At 35.1% G+C, this 23,247-nt stretch overlaps 1 protein-coding gene across 17 annotated transcripts in view; it reads right to left on the bottom strand.

Moving 5' to 3' along the window:
• Positions 1–23,247, bottom strand: part of ERC2 (ELKS/RAB6-interacting/CAST family member 2) — a 369,674-nt gene that overhangs the window by 50,726 nt on the left and 295,701 nt on the right. For 16 of the 17 annotated variants that reach the window (XR_011905070.1, XR_011905073.1, XR_011905076.1 and 13 more), the window contains one exon: positions 5,766–5,956. The exons of the other annotated variant lie outside the window; for it this stretch is intronic. The gene's annotated coding sequence lies outside the window, so the exon portion shown is untranslated. The remainder of the gene's footprint in view (positions 1–5,765; positions 5,957–23,247) is intronic. 17 annotated transcript variants of the gene reach the window in all.

The raw sequence follows: 23,247 nt of genomic DNA, 5'->3' as shown, positions 1-23,247 counted from the left end.
ACTTAGTTTAAATATTTATGGGTGAGATGTATATACAATATAGAATAAAACAGAAACCAGATTCATTCCTTAATGAGTGAGAAAGAATAGACTTCATATGGGGCAAAAAGTAGTGCAAGAAATTGTCACTAGTTTTTTAGAGTCAGCAACCACAAGAAAAGCTAAGTCTTCTCAACTACTGTACAAAATAACAAAACCAAAAAGAAAGTGTTACTACCTTTTCTTCTGTATTATCAGATTTTTATGACAAAGGTTAGAATGTTTAAAAATGTGTTTAAATTTATTCAGCTGTTCTCATAGTTTCATGTTTCACAGGGCTGCTACACTGCATTATGTTCCCATATGACTGGATTAAAGCTATCTAACAGGCTGGTTAAGTTATTAGCCCAGCATCTGAATACTTGTTCAGAACCGTCTTTGTCAAGTATTGACAAGCTGCAAAAGTCATATTAACATCCTGTTTCTTAAACAGCACTTTGATAGTATTTCTCAGATCAACAAGTCTAAAGACTACTCTTCCTCCAAAGAGGCTGATAAACTGAAAATGGTGTTAAAAACAGTTGTTGGGGACCGGAGAGCCCAAGGGAGAGGCAATGGATACAGAGACTTTAACCTTTAAGTCATCAATTTAAATTCAGCTCAGATTGGTCATCACCAACATTCCCATGTGATTAATGTTTGTTAGCCTGGGTAAAGAAATAGACACAATAAATATTGGTGGACACATTACCAAGGTAACTGATCCCTTCTGGTAATCTCAGAAGAATACCTACATATTGACACACAAAGCACAAAGCAAACCTGATTCCTGTTGTTTCATGGAATCCATCATCGACTGTGTATTCCAAAACAACATCCTAACTACAATCAAATTACTTATGACAGGTTTTGGATTATAAGCATCTTCAACAGCGGTCACCCTGGAGTTCACCTTGTCATAACAAAGTATAAGGTACAAAAAGAGAGAGAGAGAAAACTATATAGAAAAATTCCATTAAGTTCATTGCAGTTGTACCCTAAGCACCACTGCTAAGCAGATTTGGTTGAACTGTTAAAATTGTGGTTATAAGAAAAACAGAGAAAAATCTGAGACAGCTGACAGGAATAACCAGAGGCATGGAAAGACAGCTCTACTTAGAGTTATAGATTGAGATTTAGTTTAGAGTCCAGATTAATAAATGCTGCCTGGTATGAATATATAAAATAATGATTATTACAGGCATTTCTTCAGAAATAAGCCTGGGGCTTATGATTAAAGCTGGTCACAAACGTTCTTTCCTAGCCTGTAAGAATTCTGGAGACTTCAGAAAGGTCGTGTTAGTATCAGGACAAATCCTTTCACAATTTCCACAAAAGCAGAGATACCCAACCTATTTTAGACAATAGTTGAGTGGTAATGACAGTTGCCTTGGATGCATTAGATATTCAGCTGGGTTTAAGTCTCTATTCAGCTGGATTCAGAAGAGGAAATTGAACCAAAGTCACATGTCTTAAAGGATAATACCCTAACTAGTAGGCACTAGGTATTGTAATGCAGATTTCTCTCAACGTTTCTTGTTGAGCAGTTTTATTTTAAATACTTATTTTCTATTTGGAATTAAAGCTTCTTTAGGGAATTTTCTTTAAGCTACCCTTGACATGGGAGAAACTTCAGAAATGATAAAGCAACAATTTCTACCTAGAACTGTTAACTTGAAAAAATTTCAACCAGCTCCGCTATTTCAAAGAGCAAATGCAAATAAGTTTCAGACATTTGTGAACACTCTTTTTCCTTTATGGTAACACACTAAAGAGGGGACAGTGAGACAGGGCTGCAAAAACTTTTCCTGTTCAAGACATCAAGTGATTTAAGGCTGGAGAATCATTGCTACTGATTAATGAACCTCTTAAGTAAATAAAATGCAATGCAATGAAAAGCATTTTCATTCAGAATTGATCAAGTGAAAACATTAACAACATTCACACTATTCTTCTTGTGCCAAGTGTCAATGCACTTGATAATTTTCATACCTCAGAAGACAAGGCCTTTAATTTGAACTCTAACTGAACTAAGTCATCTTAATGGAGATTTCCTTTTACGGATCCCATCTGTAATCTTGAAACTATGCTGTTTCCATATGAACTACTAATCTTCATGTGAATTTAACGCAAGTCTCTTTCATTTCCAGAGTTTAACTTACATTTCACTGTTACCTTGTTATTTCAACACAATGCTTATTTATTACAACTACTCATTATCGTAGTTAATTTATGCAGGGCTTTCCAAAATACACCAATTCAAAACAACTAGTCTTCTTTGAAGACCTCTGCTCATCTCTAAAGTCTACCACTCTATCAAATTCATGGATTTAAAAAATCTTCCCACTTATAGGAAGGCTTTTCTGTGAGTACGAGAATACTCACTTTCCCTCTCCTCTTAACATGAGTTGTTGCATTTTTTTTTAGATGTTTGTTTCTCATTAATTACACTTATCTAAGCATCCACTGACTTCCAACTTCTACTAACAAATATTTTCTCTAGAGCTATCTGCCAATGCTATGCTAAAACAGTTCCCTATACCAGCAGATCCTTACACATAAAAAAATAACCTGTCAATGTGTTGGTTTAACAGTATTATCATTTTACCTTCCATTCACTGTGGAAGAGAAGGTAGTTTTAAGTTCTGTTTGTAGTAAATGGTAGTTCTCCTAAAGACACAGTATGAGACAAAGACCATCCTATGTGGGAAAACATAAATGGTGGCAAATGGTCTGTATATAAGTCGTCTCAGTCAGTGACCATCTTCAGGACACAGATTATACCCTTCCTACTTGTGTTGAATGCTACCTTACTATACAAAAGGCTCCACTGCAATGAAAACAGACACTAGCGGAGGCAGAAAAAGACTTGTCTTTAAAAAAAGCAGCCTTCCATGAATACAAGTTTCCATTCTCACCACCAATTTACTATATTACAAAGCAGCAATAGTTCACAATGTAATACACTTGGATACCAAACTAGGAGATGCATCTACTGCCAGAAAAGTAATGTGTAATGAATCACATTATTCCTCCAGTGTTTTAAAAGGTAGAAACAATAATAAAGGAACTGCCAAGCAAATCCATGGTCCTAATTTTATACTGTCTGTAGCCCTTTAGACTAAAAATAATTCACAGATGTCACTTTCACAATTAGCATTTCTATTAAAAAGAAAACCAGACTCATCCTAGTTGATCTTAGGCATTGACTTACTCACCAGAATAATTCCACTGAGGTAGATAAATGCTTTTGCATAAATAAGGAACAGCACTGCAGGCCATAATAAAAAATTGTGTATTGAATAAGATAAAATTATAGTCTAAGAACTCAGTCAGAAATTTTCACATTCACTCGGTACATGCAAATATGTTAATTTAGTTGAATATTTCATAGTACTGATTAATACATACTGCCCCAAAGAAACTTCTAAAAAGCATTACCACATCTTAATCAATTACAACTTTTAGAGCTTCAAAACACACCGTTTTTCTACGGTTTATAAATGTCAATGCACTTCTGAACCAAAAGTTCTTCTCATAATCTTTTTAATTGTAAAAGCCTCTTTTAAGTTCAACTTGCGTTTGAAAATCAGATTCATAAAATCCCTCAGTTCTACATTCAAAGGAAAACTTAAATTAAAATAAACTAACGGTCCTAAAAATATGGGAATTCAAAATGGTACATGTGCAGAATTTAGGCACCTCCAGCCATAGTGGTAAATCTGAAGGCCCTCGTCTCAGCCTGAAATCATCTGTTCTCTGAAGACACTGCAGTTTTCTATGGTAAACCAGTTGCATCCCTGTGCGTGGCTGCAGCTTACCTACCTGGACAGTTCCAAACATTTCACTGCACAGCTTACACTTTAGCCCAACGGGAATGTAGAAATGAAGACCATACTGTGTGGGCTGAGGAGTTAGAACCAACAGGTGCTCTCAAAGCCAGCCACAATTGCTCAGGAGCTATTTCTTTCTGAAGTGGTATGTGAACAGCACCCATTCATAGCTGGCTTAGCAGCATGACAACTCAGTCCAGAAACAAAGTCCCCAGCTTCAATTCCTTCTTCAGTCCAAGGCTGAAAGTAACATCTTCTAGCAAAGCATTCTAATCATTAGGCTATGGATACATTAAGTGCTGGAATAAGGATGAGGATATATTAAAGGTCTCCTGTTGAAACTGTATAATTGTGTGGAAAATAATTCAAGCTTCATTGGGCCAGAAAAAGAACACAAGAGGGAGCAAGAGTCTGTAGCCTAGTGATTTGGGCACTCAGATGGAAAAAAAAGTGTGCTGAGTTCCTGGCCTTTGCTCCATAGAATACTCACAAAATTTACATAACAGTCTTTCCATAGGATAAGTCCTGCCTTGAATCTGGCTAAATTTCCCTTCTTGATGCTAGTTTATATGTAACATTTGGTGTACCAGTCACAGTTATCAATTTGAACTTCTTTTTGAATGAAAGATGTAAATACATCTTTCATATGCTTTTCACTCTCAGTTGAAAATACAGAACATCAACAAAGATTAAATGTGCCAAAAACAAGCTAATTTCACATAAATTGTTCTTATATATAATACAGTAACTTCATTAAAAGCAAATTAAAAACAATATAAAAATGTAAATGCATTTATTTACCTGTGTCAATACAGCTGCTTTGAATTACTAAGTTGGAATTTATTATTTGATCTCGTCTTTTTCAGAATGTGGTAGCATTTGATTTTTAAGAAGTTATAACAATAGTAGTAGACCTCTCATATCTTAATTCTTCTCAGTTCCAGTTTCTGATTCTCAATTTACACTATTTTCATTTTCTGGTTCTCATTCCCTAACACAACAGTGCAATGTCATGCAGGAGACTGCTTAAATCCAAGTAAGTTTACCCTGAAAATCCCACTCCAACAATTTCATGGACAAATTTCTGTTTTTGCTAAACATTCTTTTTATAATAGCTTCATTTTGGGCCTAAGCCTATATAACAGTGTCCCTTTAAATAATATTCCATGCCTTGAAACATATTACAAAAACTGTTATATCAAGGTATGTTATGCAACAGCTCTCTATGGTTTTAGCATATTTACTTTGTCACGCCATATGTGAGACTGCAGCCTCCACAACAAAACCTTTACACACTGAAGTCATTATCTCTGTGAAGTCTGCAACTGGCATTTAAAACTTATTGATGGCCTGGGTATTGGTGGCTCAGTAGGCAGCTCTCTTGCCGGAGGCCCAGAAGGTCAGAGGTTCACATTCTGCTCAAAGAACAAGTTGGATATATTCCAGGATTGTGTGTGGGCTGTACTAGACTCCTAAAGGGGCAGTCCTTCGGACAGCAAGGGAAACCTTGTCTGTTTTCTGGATATCAAAGTCCTCTTAGAAATAGAAGAGGAAGAAAGAGTAAATTTAACATCTGAAGCAAGTTAGTGGAAATGAACGTACTTGCTGAGGACCTGAATTTATTTGTAAGTGCTAAATACAGTTTGGTACAATTACAGTACACAGAACAAGCCATTTTGGTCTTTGTAGTATGCATATATTCAAGAGACATATACAGACTGCCACACATGCTCGGTATTAGCTAACTTGCCTTATAGCAGAATGATTTTGGATTCAGTATAGCACCCTAGAACTATGAAAAATGCATGTTTAATTTAAGTAACTGAGGAGCATATTATGTAATTCCTGAAAAAATCTTGAGCCAAAGTCAACACTAGCAACATATAGAGAGAAAAATATAAATGGAGATTCAACCTGCTCTGGTGTTAAACTTTGATACTTGAATATCCCAGATGTCTCCCTCCTCCTCTTCTTCTTTATAGACAGGTAAAGATGGATCTCTTGAAGGAACTGGGGATCACACTCTAGGCAAAGGTTGGACAGGTGATCAATGTACAGCATGAGATTTTGCCGTGGCTATGTGCCTCCAACAGTGACTGGATCATCTGGTTTAGAAAAACAATTCAAAATTGTAATATTTTCTACTGAACTTAATTAGGGAAAAATTAGCAAAAGGGAGAAAACAATATTTTTATAACAAGAAATGTTATAAAAACACTTCTTCCCGTAACTACGCAGCTCTTACAAAATCATTTCTTATTTAACATTTAGTTAGTTTACTTTTTAAGTCCATGTAAGTCAGCCTTATGAGAATTACATCCCATTCACAGATGTGTTTTTAACAAAGACTCCTCTTCTGACACTCCATAGTCGTTTGGTTGAAAGAGCATTTTCTAAAGGATCATTAGGATCTCTAAAGTGAGACTTTTCTTCTAGCACTTATGAACACCATCTTTCATCTCCTTATCTTATACATAGCACTTTTTTTCTTTTTTAACTGTCACAGAACAACAAATAATAACCTCCTTCCCAGAAGTATCCGTTAGTACAATGGACAGTATAGATATCTATTAGTGTAATGGGTAATGAATAAAAGAGATCACAAATTACAAGTATCTTCAGGCTATCACAAAATGAATGTATAAGAAACAAGCTTCTTGTACAAAACAGGTAAAATGATGGCAATATTTCTAGTTTAGAAATAGAGTAACATATAACGCAATCCCAGTGCAAATTTGAAAAGAATTTTAAGTTCATTTTGTTGCTAAAATATGAAAATAAGCTATTTCAAGGAATGAAGGATGTCCTCTTAACCTATGACAACAAATTTGTTTGTCTTTTTCTCTTCTTAGTAAGAAAGCAATTAGGTTTTTTTCCAATAAAAATATCCTCATGCATATATAAACACTCCTGGTAATCATGTAATTACCTTACCCAATGAGATTAAATTGCTGTCAGTTGAGTTCCCACCACTGATTAACTTTCATATACTCTAAACTTAAATGAAGTCTTTGGTAAAGTCACTTAGTCATTTACAAAGGTGTCACTATGATTCAAAAAAGTATAACAGTGATACACTATTTGCTATAATCATCATATACCCAAGGTCAAGGACAGATCACAGTGGACCTCTTTTCTAAAAACCTAAAGAAATGTAGAATTAAACTATGTTGCTTATTTTGGTGTTTCTTGCCATGACTTCTAAATGTAACAGTAACCTTTGCCCCCTACACATTAAATACCATAATTATGTAATTAAAACTAATTATGCAATTTAACATACATATTTTTGTCCTGTAACAGGCAGGTCAATTACCTCACTCATTGACCTTGGAAGCTTTCACAGTTTAAATAAAACAATGAGGCTTTCAATTAATTTAAAAGTACAAACAGAAAAGAATCAACAGAACCACAGAAGTCGTCAAGCTAATATTGCCTTAATGGATCGCTCACAACTCCCTTCAGTTTGTATTACATAAAATAAAATAGTTTATTCCTCTTATATCTTTTAATCATCAGAAACGTTGACACATTTGTGAACAAATCATATACATATTATTTGTCAAATGCAAGCAAGCTGGGAGATCGTATACTACTCTTGCCTTTAATACACTTCTTCTCTTCAGTACAGTTTCCTTTGCTTCCTCCCGTATTTGTATACCTCTCTCCCTGTCACACCTTCATTTTATGAAGCCTTTTTTTCTTCCCTTTTTCCTCATTATCTTTTTTGTTTCAGTGCTAGCTGCAAAACTTGATTGTAAATTTTATATTCTCAAACTGCTGCAGTCGCTGTCTTCCAATTTCTGCTTGCTTCCCTAACCTTAGCCAAGGGATGGCACCTCATGAGATGGTGTTTCTCACCAGGTTCTGGCACCACTGGCTCTTGGCAATGCTAGTGTTTTAATAAAAATATTAATGCTTAAAATAACTTTTGTTACTTACAAAGATTACCTGTAGTATATATTGCACAATTATTGCACCAAAAGTAATGCCTCCTGCTTTATTATGTTGGTCCAGGACATCAGAGGTAAATGTGGGTGGGATGGCAGTAAAGGTTGAACCCATCCACCAATATCCTATTACTTTTTTTTTTTTTTTTTAACTGAGTGATGGATGGCAGCAGATGGGCAGTCTGACAAAATGGCACCTTACTTGGAAGCACATATGAAGTAAAGGCGTGTGACTGAGTTTCTTCGCGCAGAAGAAACTGCATCCCCTGACATTCACAGATGCTTGCTGAATGTTTACAGAGACTGAACAGTGGACATGAGCACAGTGAGGTGGCAGATGGTACATTTCAGCAGTGGCAACAGTGACCATGGGTCACTCCACTTTGTGTAGGTTTTGATGAGTGCAGTATGCAGTCTCTTGTTCAACAGTGGTGAAAGTGCACAGCTAATGGTGGTGACTATAGTGACAAATAGTGTTTAGTAGCTGAGAATTTGCTCTATCAGAGTTACTGTGCTCACTGTACCTATTGTACTTTCCACAAAAAATAAATAGGAGGCAATACTTTTTGAGTGCTCTATGTATATACGGCCCAAGACAATTCCTCTTCACACAGTATGGCCCAGACAAGACAAAAGGTTGGACATCCATGCTTTAGTCAGTAAACAGTGATAGTCTGACCATTTTTTTTTTCTTCAGTAAACTAAAACCCATTCGCTAAGGAACAATTCTGAAAAACAGTGTCCACCTATGAGTTCTATCTTAAAAAAGATCATGGTCTGTTACACTGTGTTTACAACTGCTAGCTTAGACACAAGTGGTTGCACTAAAGTTAGTACATTCAGCCAGGAAGTAAACTGACAATGTGCATATAGATTTACCACTCAAATTTTACGTTGTTTTCTTGCTTTATGTAGGGAACAGAAAATAGCTACTGGCAAAACATCAAAGTCTACACAGATCTTTACTGACTTCTTGAAAATAAGGCAAAAATACATATAGTGAACTTTGTGTTCTGGTATCATATCTAACACAATTTTTGGAGGCCTTCAGGTTCTCTGCTTTAATTATGACCTACTTACACAAGCACCTCAAAAAGGTATCAGTAAGCTTTTGACATCACAGAAAAAAAAAGAAAAAAGAAAAAAAAGAAAAAAAAAAGAAAAAAAGAGGAGTGCTGAACTCTGAATGCAGAGTTACAGCAGAAAGAAACAATTTAAAATGGAAGCAGGCCTTGCAACATTAAACCTCAAATTGGAATGGATTTATATAAAGTAAACCAATAAATTGAAACAGTGCCCCAACTTCTGGACAATAGTTTGAAGGAAAATAATACAGTACACATGTAGAAATTTTATCCATGGGAGCAGAGAAGAGCATTCCTTATACTCTCATTTAACGAAAAGGTTCCTTCTATTTTGCACAGAATATGAAAACTCTAATTCAGCTCACCGAGCATCCCAAACAGAGCAGCAGAAGAATGTGTGAAGGAGTCCAAATATGGTGCTATTGAAGCAGAGTGGATTAGAGGAACTGGGACAGAATCCTACAAGTGGCTAAATAGCAGCAGGAGATCAGCTTCACAAACAGCAGGACACTGTTCTTTCCAGACATGAATGACATAATACAAGGAAAACAATTGAGAATTAAGCTGATAAATCTACACATTAGGAAAAGGCCTTGCTGTTGAACTTTCATACTCAACAAATATATAAGTGAATCCTGAAACCCTTATTTACTCGGAAGAGCATTTTGTCTCATATGAGCATGCCAGGTCAATCATGTAAAACAGAATCCTTTATAACACAGAAGCAAAATGTTAGAGGCTAAATGTACTAAACACAAGAGAATTTACTTAAAAGACTTTCCAAATGGAGTAAGCCAAAACCTTTGGCACCTTGAAAAATATTTAATTTGACACCTTTGCAAATCTGTAATTCCTTCCTGAATAATTCTATATATATTAGGTTAAATTTACATAAATAAATAAAATAACCCATATATCTGAGACATCTAGAAAGAATCTGTAAGAGAATCTCTGGAACCTTATTGGTTATCCAGAAATCCCTTATTGCAGCAGAAATAAGAGAGAACCATTAAGATTCCAAAGGGAAGAAGGGAACAGGTGCATTTACAGAGACATCATCAAGTTATCACTTGATAAAAAGAAAGAATCAAAAGGTCATTTTGATTTCCAAACTTAATGGGATTTTATGAAATCTCACCTACATTGTTTTCGCTTATGTTAATTTCAAAATATCTTTTAAAAGGATAAGATTCCACATACTTTCCATTTCATGGTATGAGCAACTAGAAGAAAATTTACTGAATTGCTTTTTAGCTAGACAGATACAAACCATATGAATATGAACCAACTTATAACATCTTCCTCAAATTCTTCGCTGCCCTGCACAAAAAATAATTGTAGACTAACTAGTTTAGTAAGTTTGAAATAAATTCGGTCAAGAAAAACAAATTCCAGCCTGGATTAGAGCCCACACTTCTTCCTTGACTCTTAAAACAGTGTGGGACAAAAAATTCTGAGTGGTGAGGTAACTGCAGGAGATCTGATAAGAGAGGTAAAGAACAATGGAAGTCCATCCACTGCAGGACTGTTTCCCCAGTCGTGGCTGGAGCAAAAACCAGCAAAAACTTTGGAACAGCATCACGGAGCAAGAAGTTCCACAGATAAATTGTAATATACAGGAAAAAACATTCCCTCTTATTTTGCAGTGTTTTGTTGTTTTTCAGCTTCCTCAATCCCTAATTTCATACTGCAATTGATCTGACTATCAAATAAAGAATATTAAGTAATGGTTTTTAATTTGTTTCTTCGTAAGTGATAGCTTTGTACTTTCTGGAAACTCAATGATGTTCTGTTAAATCTTCTAGTTACCCAGTTGAATCTTTTCATTCAAAAGTCAGTTTAAGAGGATGTAGTATCTTTGAGAGCATAACATACAGTGATTAAGGAGACAGGGCAGAGAAATGACCAACCAGCATAAAGTCATAGATTTTCCCTTTCATGGTCTGGGCAACCACATAAGAACATTGTGACACCCTGAAAAGACCTCATGAGCCCTTCTTCAGCATACAACCAGAAGTTAACCTATCTGGTCACAAAAGAGACATTTACCATCACATGATTGAGTGAGAGAGAATGACAGATGATGTCTACATTTTGATAGTTCGATGGACAAATGAATAGATTTATGACTATTTTTTCCTGGAGAGAGACGTATAGACCAGTTTAAGTAATTGCTAGCTGGCTCCAACCTAGAGATAATGTCACAAGTTGGCCATCTGTGCAGTTAAATTGTATGATTTCTGGAGATATGCCATAAAACTGTATGATTAGGAATTTGAAATGATGTAGAGATAGTCATAATATTCAGCAATTCCAATCCCTTGCTCAACTGAAAAACAACAGGACAATGCTGCTTTTCCATCACCTGCAGCATTGTGCAGTTATTGAAATATGCAGTCATCTTGTTTTCATCACCACGGGGAGTGTGACTTATTTACATGTACGGATGTATCGCACATTTATAGCATGTTTGGTACAGAGCAGAGCAGCTCTGTAAAAGCTGATTAAGACATTATGCTGAACTAAAAATTGGATGCTCTGTGAATATCTGTGCTTTGGCCTTTCCCCAAATGTCTTCCCTTCACAAAGTGAGAGAGGACAGCTGGAGAAGACTAACTTTCCATACACAAGAGACTTTTTTCTTTCCTTTTGAAGGTATTACTCGCATGTTATTACATTTACATAAAGGATCCTTACTCTTCCCCATATATAGTAAATTGAACTTCAGTATGTGAATATTGTATAGCCATTTCCTCTCCCTCAAATAAAAAACAGAATTACTCTCACTGTCATTCAAGCTGTCTCCCCCCTCTCCATCCCCATAGCAAAGAATTCATGCAAATCTATTTTTGTTTGGTCTGTTTTATGCTGACAGCGATTAATTTGAAAGCCTACAACACAAAGACAAGCAAGTATCACACATGTTTTTAGTCTACAGGCAAGTTATCCAATTAATTTAGGTAAACTATATGATCACAACCATTCTTACCAACTCTGCTACAATAGGTTATTTTCTTCTTAATGGCTTAAGAATCATATAAACTGCTATGTGGAATACACTCTTGCATATTCTTCATATTTTACCCCTGATCTTGAAACAATATAATCAATGTGCACATTTTGTTTATTAGTAAAAAAACACTAAAAGCATTCTGGGAAATAATATTCCATGCCCTAGGACTCAAACAAGTTCTCTTTATAAATAGAGCTTGTGTAAATCACAGACAAGGTTGAAAAATTTCATGGATTAGTCATGGTGAAAATATCAGATTTCATGGTTTAGAACAGATTAACAGGAAAATCATATCAGAATCCTGATTATCCAAATTCTACATATTTTTAAAGAATAAAACAAACAAACAAAAAAATAGTCATAGTTTAGTTCCTGAGTTCATTCACTTGTTCACACATGTAGCATGCCAGAAATCCAGAGTAAATCTTTCCCATCAACCAAGTTCAAAACCTCTGAAATCTATATTTAGATGCATTGAGCAAGACACACTAGAACCAGAACATCAGGAATTATAGTCACTATACTACACTACAAAATTATTCTAACATGAAAATGTTTTTGTCACTTGTAGAAATACATTATCTAGACGGAGGATATTCTGAAATGTATGCTGCCATTTTCACAACCATTTATATTAGGTGCATTTCTTTAAAAATAGAGGAAAAAAAAATCTCCTAAAGAAGTTCCACTTTTACATAACGTTTTGATATTCTGGTAAAAATATAAAATTCATACCAGTGGAAAACAACATTTGGAGTAAAGAGAAACTATCAGTTTTCATGTAAAACTTATGGTCTTTTAAGTCTTTCACGATGATGTAATTTAAAGTGAGGCCTTATTTAAAAGAGAGGTTACATATAAGCATGTGATTCAAAGAGACTTGTTGACTGTACAGCTATTTGGCATGATGCCTACATCTCTTCTAGTCAGTTGTATAGACCACTTGTCATCTTTGCATACGAAGACAGCCAATTTGTCAAACATTTTCTTTTATTCTTTTTCTTTGTCTTCTTTACAATATCCTTAATATAAATCCTGGTCATCAATATCATATATCTGACTGGAGGATGGAAATTCATTTGTGTCTCTGTCTTATTTCCTTTGCGTGCAATCCTCCTGGGTCTTATAGGATGTGCTTAATAAGAACCACATTACTCTGCTAAAGGAAGTCCTTGAGCAGACTTTGAGAAGCAGTAAGGCAAATTAGTTTCAGAACATGGAAGGTCAGGTTGGAAATAAAAGCTGCGGTTATCTACAGTATTTTCTGCATTTTAGAAAGTAACAAAAAGAGATCTAACTTCTATGAAAGGATTTGTTTGATGTTTCTCCTTTAGAAAGCTGGACTAATTTATCCACAAACAATAATGTCCTGGACATCAGCTGAAACAAATTAAAATTAGTTTTAGATAAATTCACATTTTGAATATATGAGCAATCACACTTCTCTTTCAAGTGTATTTAAATGCTTTTGTTTCCTCAATTTTAGACCAATATTTGTAACATATTCTATACCATTTACATTTAAAAGTCTGAGTTTGCAAAATAGATAGTGCTTTGAATGGTTGCAAATGCCAGGTTCACACATCTTGCAACCTTAATTCTGCCCCCTGGTGTCCATAAATCATGGTTATTTCTATTAACGATCACATATTTTTTCACTCTAGGATCTCAGTGTCACTCTGCATACAGGCTAAATGTTTTTTAGAGTGAAGCTCCGCTTAAATGCCACCAAAGTTTATAAAGTGCTACCTTTGTCAGCATCCCCCTGAAACTTCACTACACTACAGTAAGCACTTCCTGGGCTTCTCTGTACTGCTCATTACCATATCTGAATATCTCTAGGGCACTAAGAATCTGCTATCTGGATCTTCTTTGTGATATGAAAGATTCTTACTATCTTAATAAGGAAAGATGGCACACAGATGCTGGGCACCGTTTCAAAAGTCTTTGTTTGTTGCAGATGTCTTGGTCATTTGCTCAAAGCATTGAGTTTACCCATGTGATGTTCTTAGTACTTTATGGCCCTTTTCATTTTCAAAACAGTTATACAGACTTTAACAAGTCATCTTTGACACATCTCTATAAAATAAGACTGTACATTCAATTTTCTTCATTTTGCAGATGCTAAAAAGAGATTTTTGCCTAGCTCAGAGCACTATTAGAAATGGCTTAAAGCTCAGAACCATTCCCAGTCCTTCAGCACTTTCAGCATAACAGTAGTATTTTCATTCTTTTGAGGTACTGCAAATGAACAACACGGGTGATAGAGGGCACAAATGAAATGGGGGAAAAAAAAAAAAAAAAAAAAGAGATAGAGGAGAAAAAAGATTTGCACAAAACCTGTACTTTGGTCTACACAATGAGTTACCATGCAAGACATCTGCACCAAGATAAGAGCTAAGTTGACCAATAACTTTGGTGGTTTTCTCTCCCACAGCCAACTGACACATATGGAACAGCAGTGAGATGTTACAGAAAATGCTGTAAATGGAAGTAAAGGGAAGAGGACAGTAAAATGTACTTAAAATGCACAAAAATAAAAATGATACCAGCTACTTCAAATCTGTAACTTCCTAAATTCCAGAGTTTTAACTGACGTTGTAGTTTCCATTTAAAGAAGCCATGTTTTTAACATTCAACATAAATTTGGTGCACTAATAGACGCAAGTAACAGACTTTAATGATGACTCATTGGTATCAGCAGTCTGAGCCCTTACCAGTCACAGATGAAGTACAGATATTATACCTGTTTAAAATGAAACTGTTGTTACTGATGATCACTACCAATTATAGTGTTGTACAGCAAAAGAAAATCTGCTGGCTTATATACCTCAGCAAATGGAAGCATTTTGGTTTGCTTTGTTTACTGTTAAGGCAGAAGTTCATCATTTATTTATTCTCTGAACAAAACCTGAGTGCCCTCTCTGGAGCAGTCAGGGAATCTACAAATAATGAAAACAGGACTTTTGATTCTTTAAACCTATCGGCTTTTCTCCCTATTTCGAAATGGATGCTATCCAAAACTCAGCTGGAGTTATAAGGAGTCTTTTTATTGATTTCACAGTTAGGTGACACAACTTGGAGGAGTTTAAGCAATGCATATGGTCAGGTTAAAAATATCAGATCTAGTCTTTGTTTATACCATCTGGTTTTCAATCACACAGACCTCAATGGATTTCTCATTTTCTGTTCCAGAATCAGCAAATTAGAATCAGCTACAAAATTTAATTAAATATGTTTCTTCCTAGAAGCAACGTATATATCATTAAGTCCCAATAATATTCATACTGAAATCTATAAGAAAAAAACTCCCAGGATTTTCTTTGGCAATAGCAGATTAAAACTGAAATACTATTAAAATTCCAATTTATTTTCCAGTAGTGAGCTTATGTCTTCTGAGTCTGTACTTCATTCTTCTCAGTGATGAAAAATGATTAAATTAGAATCAGTATTTGGTTCTGAACAATTTGGTCTGCAATTAATGTAAAGTGCTTGATTTATTATTTAACACTGAACCAAGAAAAAAAGAACAATCCAAAATATTTCCTTTGCAATTCATTAGGAAAAATGAAATTTGATTTTTTTAACTAAATTTAGTCAGAAATTAGACACAATATTCTCTCCCCCATCATCTTATATACTGAAAGAAATAAGTAGCTCACATTTGCAAAGCATTTTCATGATCACAGATGAAAATTATAGAAATGCAAAGCAAGTATAATTGTTGTTATTATGATGAGAATGTCTAGCTCTACTCACTATGTTCATTGACTTAAGTAACACAGTGGGTAGCCTGTTATTACTAACGGAATAAACTTTTTCATCAAACACTCTTTATAAAAATATTTCCCTGGAAATGTAACACAGCATGTAGCTAGACTACTACAATTTTCCATCAACTATGAGTGCATGCAGCATAGGTACTGTATTTAGATAATTTTACTTGAGCTTTTTGGCAATAGTTCCTCTTAAGGAAACCAACATTAACCTGAAATTTAGAGTCTGTTATCCCCAGGCCAGCTTCATTGGAATTTTTAATATGGCACTGTCTATTCAACAGTTGTGTGTAAAATGCCAATAAACTGGCCAGAAAAGAGCTGAAGGGCTAATTGCCTTTTAACTCCACCGTGATGATAAAGTCACGTAGAAAGAAAGGAAAAACTCCCACTGCTTTAACAAGTTTATCTGACTGCCACTTTAACATTTGCTGTCTGCACGCACTTTAGTGCATTCACCAATAAAAGGATAAAAGCATTCAAAATCCTACACTTTCAGGAACTAAGAAAGTCCAGATTCAAAATGACTGCTCTGCTGGAATCTGCCCATTAGATCAGCTAAATTTTTTGCATGGACCTTGATTTCAGCTATCCAGTATGCAGCATGAGCATTTTTCCTTTTGATGCAGAAGCTTATGAAGAAAGGATGCTTTTTAAAATAACAATAAGAATACAAATTATAATCTGCCTCTAAAAGATAAAAGGATGAAACAGTTCAGTTCAGTGGTGGTGAAATTCCCATTAACTTCAACAGTGCAAGGATGTACTCTAAAAATAAAATGAAATACAGAAATATATAGCATTTAATTGTCAGTGCTGGATGACCATATAATTTCAGTTTTCAGTTCCTTCAGCCACGTTATCTATTCTTTACTTCTGTACTTCCCTCTTCAATAATATTTTTTTTCATCTGAGTATGAATGAGATCCTCAAGTTTTGCTACACTTTCACAGTATTACTTCCTATTAATCTATAGTCAAAAGTAGGCATCAAATAATGTCAGGTATGTCAGTCAATATTTCAAATAATGTCAGGTATGTCAGTCAATATCTCTAAAGAAAAGGCATATTTTCCTTGGCCAGTTGAGTGATAATCATTTTCATCCTACTTGATTCCACAAAAGGAGATGGCTGTTAAAAAGACATTTTGCAGAATGATGGAAAAGAAGAAAGTGGTGGTCTCATTTTTGCTAGACCTGTACTTTCACTTTGACAAGAGAAAGAACATAGTCAGCTCTGATACTGAATTGACCTGTTGCACTCCACAAAAACAAATGCAGCAGCAGAGGCAATATGATTGCCAGCTGCAAACCACTGAGTGTTGTTTTCTCTATAAAAGATCTGTTCCATGCTTTTCTTATTGTAACCTGGAAAGAGTACAAAATCTGAAATCCAAAGGAATTTTTATAGAAAGGAATACTGTTAACACCAAAAGTTCCTCAAGTACTCACCAAAGCAAATGCTATATCACATTACAGCAAAATTTAAAAGCAGAAGTTCAAACTAAAAATGAAGTGTCCTTCAAAACAGACTTATGTACATCAGACTCTATGCATTAATGCACTTATTTCCATGCAGTTTTGCATTTCCCTTCTCCATCACTTCATAATTTGTTCCATATTTTGTTATTTCTTTCACATTCGAAGGCGCATTGTTCCATATTTGGGTGATGAAAGACTGAACTGGATGGAAGTACAGTGAAACATTACAGAGAGAATGAAAACAAAAAATGAAGTTAAATTTTCAGTGTATAAGGTAACAAAACTAAAGAAAAGGTAGTGCTCCATGAGAGATGGAATATTCACATTCACAGTACAAAATAAATCATTTTGCCATTCTTTCAAATGTAAAATGCCAATACCAGTGGGAAGTAATGAGTTTATCTACAACAATACATCACTTTTGGGTTGTCACTGCATTTTAGATGTATTCTTAAAGCTTAGATCTCCGTTACTAGATTAGAAGGCAGAGTAAACGTAAAGATCAAGCTAATCTAGGATAAACTTTTTTCACAGTTCAAAGGCATTGGCCTTTCCACAGGTTCAACTGCAGGTTTCTTTGAAGATGTGCCCTAAAGTTCATTAAAGAAATTTCACTGGCTTGATCCGATTTCAACATTAAAAATGATGCAAGAATTTCATTGCCAGAAAGAACCTGACAAATGGACTTTGAAGTATTTTTAGGTGGCATTAGTTTATTTTTTATTCTTCCATCAGAAGTTAACTTTACTCATTTAAATCCTTCAGAATACTCTATTAAATAAACATAATTATTAAATTATTAAAATCACAGATTTTTTATTTTTTTTTCTTTCTAAAAAAGCAATAAGAAATCATTTCCTATTTCTGCAGAATCCAAACTCACCACTACCTGACTTCTTACCACTCAAGGACAGTAATTAATAATATGTGCAGTTGTGGCAGACAAAGACATACTACTTACACAGCACCATGTCTTTGCATAGAATTTTGCAAAGAAATACAATGGTAAGAACTGGAGCCTTTAACAATGTAAGGCATGGAAAGATTTACATCACAGTTCAGATTGAGCATACAGCCCTGTCTTAATAATAAGTGCTCCACAGCCCCAGTCAATAATAATCCTAATAGCATGTAAGAATTTCCGAACCTCTGCTGAAACCAAAGGACACACATTTACTGATTATAATTCCACTGTTACACTTGGTCATGCAAGTAAATATTTGTTTTTTACAGAAGACTGGATGCTGATCTCCTAATGTAGTCATACTAACAATAACTATTTTTTTCTATCTGAGTAAGGGGATTTCCAGTAATAACCTTCCTGAAGGAAGGTGCTGTCTCTCTGCACACACTATCAGAATTCGTTACAAAGTAGGTTGCAATGTACTACAGATATACTCGTTTTAGTAAGAAATGCTGCATTAATGACTTGAAAAAAAATTGAAACACAAAACTGCCTGAACTGAATGTAAATAAATCAGCATTGGTTTTCAGATTAGGTGGGAATCTTCTACCTTTCTAGCAATACAAGCTGTATGTCCTCATTACCACGGACTTCTGACTTCAACTGCACACCAGGGTCATAAAATGGCATTCCTGAACTTCATGAAATTTTATGTTTACTCTAAACATTAAACAGAATCCGACAAATAAAAACTTCACCATAGAATCTGACAGCTATCAGTCTGTAGAACCTTATGATGCACAGAATTTGCCAACTTGGAGAATTCTATGTATTTATGTCTAAATTGTCAAATTAGGTCAAATAAATAGTTCTACTGACTCAAAAAACTGCCAACAAAATATTTTGACAATATTCTATTCCACCTTTAACTATATGTTATCCTGTATAATCTATATTCCCATAGACTTACATGACCTTTACGAGAAAAATCCTCAATAGACAGTGGTCATATGTATGAAGGTTTATTTGAATCGCATCACCCTCATTTTTTGATGTATTTTCTGGTACTCTTCGTGTAGCATGTAGCTGTCTCCTTAAGCTTATTTATTTTATTTTATTTCTGCCTTTTTCTGTTTTTTTGTAGATGAAAGAAGAAGAAAATAATGAAATCTCAGTAGTAGCTATGATTGTTGAACATTTAGGCCCCGCAGTAAAACTGTTGGGCTATACAGTTCACTGGAGGAAACTTCAGTGATGAAAATGATATTGAGAAGCTGATCCTTCTTTCTGTCACATAGCTTAATGTTATCCACTTAATGTGATTAAAGTCCACACACTTTTTTTTTTTAGTTTACACAATGAATTTCCAGAAATGTTTCTACTATCTGTGTACAATCTTCATAACCTGTGAAAATTGTGCATAGATAAAAATTCTATAATATAAGCTTGCAAGCTTGAATAAGCAATATGTAAAAAGTTCCAGGCTCTTCTAGAGTTCTACAGCCTTCTAAGATATGCCCTTCCAGGGGTTTTGCTCAGCCAACTCCATCTCCCCTCCAAATTCTGTATTTAATCATTCTCATCCATGCATTCCAATTTCCACCATGCCCTCCAATCCCCTTCTTCACAACTTAGCAGTCCCAGTGTTCCTCCTGACCTCCTGAACCACCAACCATTGTTTCACATCTGACTACACAGATACCTCAGGTCCAAATTACTACTGCAGCCGCTTCAACCTTTCATTGCTACTGAGATATATTCTCAAACATTTTCCTCTTGTCTCCAGGTTACTGATACCACCACATATTTAATAAATTGATATAATATGTTGCCATAATATGGAAGTCTTTTCTTATTGCATTTCAAAGAAAAAAACCCAAAACACATTTTAATCTATTCACTTACATCTTAAGGTCAGCACAGAGTAACCAGCAAACACCAGCAAAATCCAGTATGTATTGTTTCAACTAAAATTCTATATTATTTAAATATTTGAAAGGTGCACCCTTATTCCTGCAACGATTAAAGTTAAACAGTTACAACATCAAGAATTCCCTAACTGCAGATATTAAGTTATATTAAGAATTGTAAAGAACTTTCTCTTTTCTCTTAGAGAAACATGAGAACTATCATCTGAAAACACTTTATTTATTAAAATCTGGTCATCTCATTTCTGTTTTCTTGTACCACAAACAGATGCAGAAATGTATAGTATTCAGTGCAGACATGTCTAAAAAAGAAAGGCAACAGAGTATAAACCAGAGTCAAATTCTTTCTTAGCATTAATTCCACTTTTTTTTCCTCCACCATGCATTCTTGCCCCTTCTAAAAAAGTCCTTGAAGTTTAGCAGCTTGAAATCATATGCCTCTCCACTAAGCTGCTAGGTATGTGGAAACAGAGTTTTTAGGAGACCCATAAAATCAAACAAGATCAGACTGAATTATCTGCTGCTGATCTGCACTGATACGTACATTACTGCTAGTCACTAAGCCAGTCACTTCAGGTCCTGAAAAAACTCAACGAGCAGTGAACCATGATATGCAACTCCACTGAAAGCTAGTTAAGCACATTATCAGACAGAAAAAGCATTTTAGACCCCCTTGGTTGTCAGCTCAGAAAATAGTAAGAGTGATAATTACCTCTTTAACACTAGTAAAGACCAAATGAAGTACTGCAGCAGGAAAGCTCTTTCAATGCACAAAGTTAATTGCCGAGTGACTAGGAATGTGTTGAACCATTTTTAAACTCTGAGATAGAAATTATGCAACAAAGCTTGTAAAGAGGCCTACTTGAAGGAGGCTGCACTTCAGTCACTTGCTGCACTACCATGCCAGTGTAGACACTTTCTTCTCTGATGTGCTAGGTATCTGAGACCAGATCAAAATGTGCATGTTGGGATTTGACAGCTCCTTCTTTTGCTTTTGTGAAGACAGTACCTCAGACGTTGCTTTATTTACCTCCCACCAGAGAGCAGCAACTGAGCAACTATTATTTATTTATTTTTTTTATCCTTTGCTCTTTCATCTATATCACACACACATTATGTTTTCCTTGAGTTTATATCTTCTGCAGCAATTGTTTAAATGCAGCATTATCAAGCCCTACTAATGTATTGCTTATGAGCTCAATCATGATAGTAAATGATAGTTAAAGGTGTGGGTGAAAGGTATAGCTGCAACAGTTTCAAATCACATTCCTAATGAATCTTGCAAGCTATTATCTCCTAATACTGAAATATCTATGCTTGATATTAATATTCTAGCTTTTTTTTTTTTTTTTATGGGCTCCAATAAATTACCAACATTTGAAAACTATTTTGGCTTTAGAAAACAAAATTTGTTTACTGTTATTCCAAAAGATATATCAACCCTGTCCTCAAAGGCTCCCAAGACATTTGGCTAAGAGCAGAATAAGCATCTTTCAAGTCTGTGATTCTTTGATTATTTAATCTTCTACATCAAGGAAAAGATCTTTAAGTAGCAAACAGAAATATTTGACTGAGATAGGTTATGGTAAGCAGCCAAAACTCCTATATATGCCACTTGCTCAAAACAACAAAAATGAGAGCTACTATACACTACCATATTTATGCTTTTTAATTCTCTGTAAACACATAAAATATAAATCAATGAGATACACATTAAATGAATTTATTTATCCCTTTTCTATATTTTGATCATCTGCTAGCATTTATTTTATTTGTTTTACGTATATGGTTAAAGGTAACACAGCAACCACAAACTTGTTTACAAAGCAAACAATCAGGTGAGATTAGTGGGCAGCTCATGAGCTAACCCTCTCCATCAACTGCACTTCTGCCATGACCAATTAGCTCCCTATCCTGTCCCACCCATTATCATCTGTTAGGAGACCTTCACAGTAACAAATTAAAACAAAAAAAAATCTTTTTCAATCCAAAACTCTGCAAGATCTTCCCACCCCAAATACTTTGTGAGAAGACACCAGAGGAGACAAAAAAGGACTCGGTAACAACCCGAGTAATGTAAACTACATGCTAATTGCTCTGCTACAACTATGTAGTTTGTAGCTGCACTGCATGCATAAAGCCAAATCTCCAGCTCTCCAAAGAATGCCACAGTCATATCAAACCACAAGGCAAAGTCTCTCCTGCCCCAAACAGATCTGGACAAAAATGCCCAGTAATGAGACGGTTTCTCAAATCCAAAATGAGAGAAAGTCTAAAAGATTCTGATTTAGCACATACATTTACGAGCACCTGAAAGACAAAGTTTGCTGACCAGATTACATTCTCAAATCAACTTTTCTTCTGCATTAACAGCAGATACTCTACAGAAAACTGATATATGTGAGGGAAGAATATATGGAATATTCCTTAAAAGAAAAGCTACAGCAGCATTTTAATACACCATTCCCAAAGACCTATTTAGAATTTCAATTAGGTTGAAAGTATTCATAAAAATATTCATGATAAATTTTATCCTAACTGGGCTAGACACTTAGGGCCAAAACTCATCTGTATATAGTATAATAAATAGCAGTTTTCACATAGATAACACAACTGTTACACATATCCTCAGGTTCATCACTATTAAGTTTCCTGTGTTCAGCTTTCTATGAAAACCTACACAAGATAACAGAGAGGGCCTAGGGAACATACTACCAGAGCTGGAAGTCCTGAAGATTGTCTTCTGTTTTAGACAGTGGACCTGAGTCTCAGGAACAATCTCCAACTACAGGTATATGCCATTATACAGCCATATACATTAAAAGAAAGAGGGATGTGACAGTGGCTGGTTTTGAGTATAGGAGTGAACATGCAAGACAGAGAAGCACCAAAAACACCACAGAACTCACACAGAGAAGAAAGTAAAGCATGCCTAGAGAAACTCTGATGCTGTGAACTGGATAACTGTGTGGACTGAATGCTACCATGTGGTAGGGCACTAAAAAAATCCCACATTTTTCCTTTATTTCTTCTTTGCTTAGGGAAAAACAACAACAACAACAAGAAAGCTAAGAAAAAGAAACAAACTACTACTACTGGTGTATACTAGAACACAGTTATTAGATCTACATCAAAGACAATATGCTATAAGTTGTCTCTGTTATTGGCATAAGTGCACCAGGGCCCAAACATTGACAAACTGAGCAGTTAAACTGGGATCATCACTGTGCTGAAAATACAAACTTCAGTGTTCACAGCAT

Source organism: Excalfactoria chinensis, chromosome 12 (genome assembly GCF_039878825.1).
Source record: "Excalfactoria chinensis isolate bCotChi1 chromosome 12, bCotChi1.hap2, whole genome shotgun sequence".
Lineage (NCBI taxonomy): Eukaryota > Metazoa > Chordata > Aves > Galliformes > Phasianidae > Excalfactoria > Excalfactoria chinensis.
This window is presented reverse-complemented; position numbering and strand designations above follow the sequence as displayed.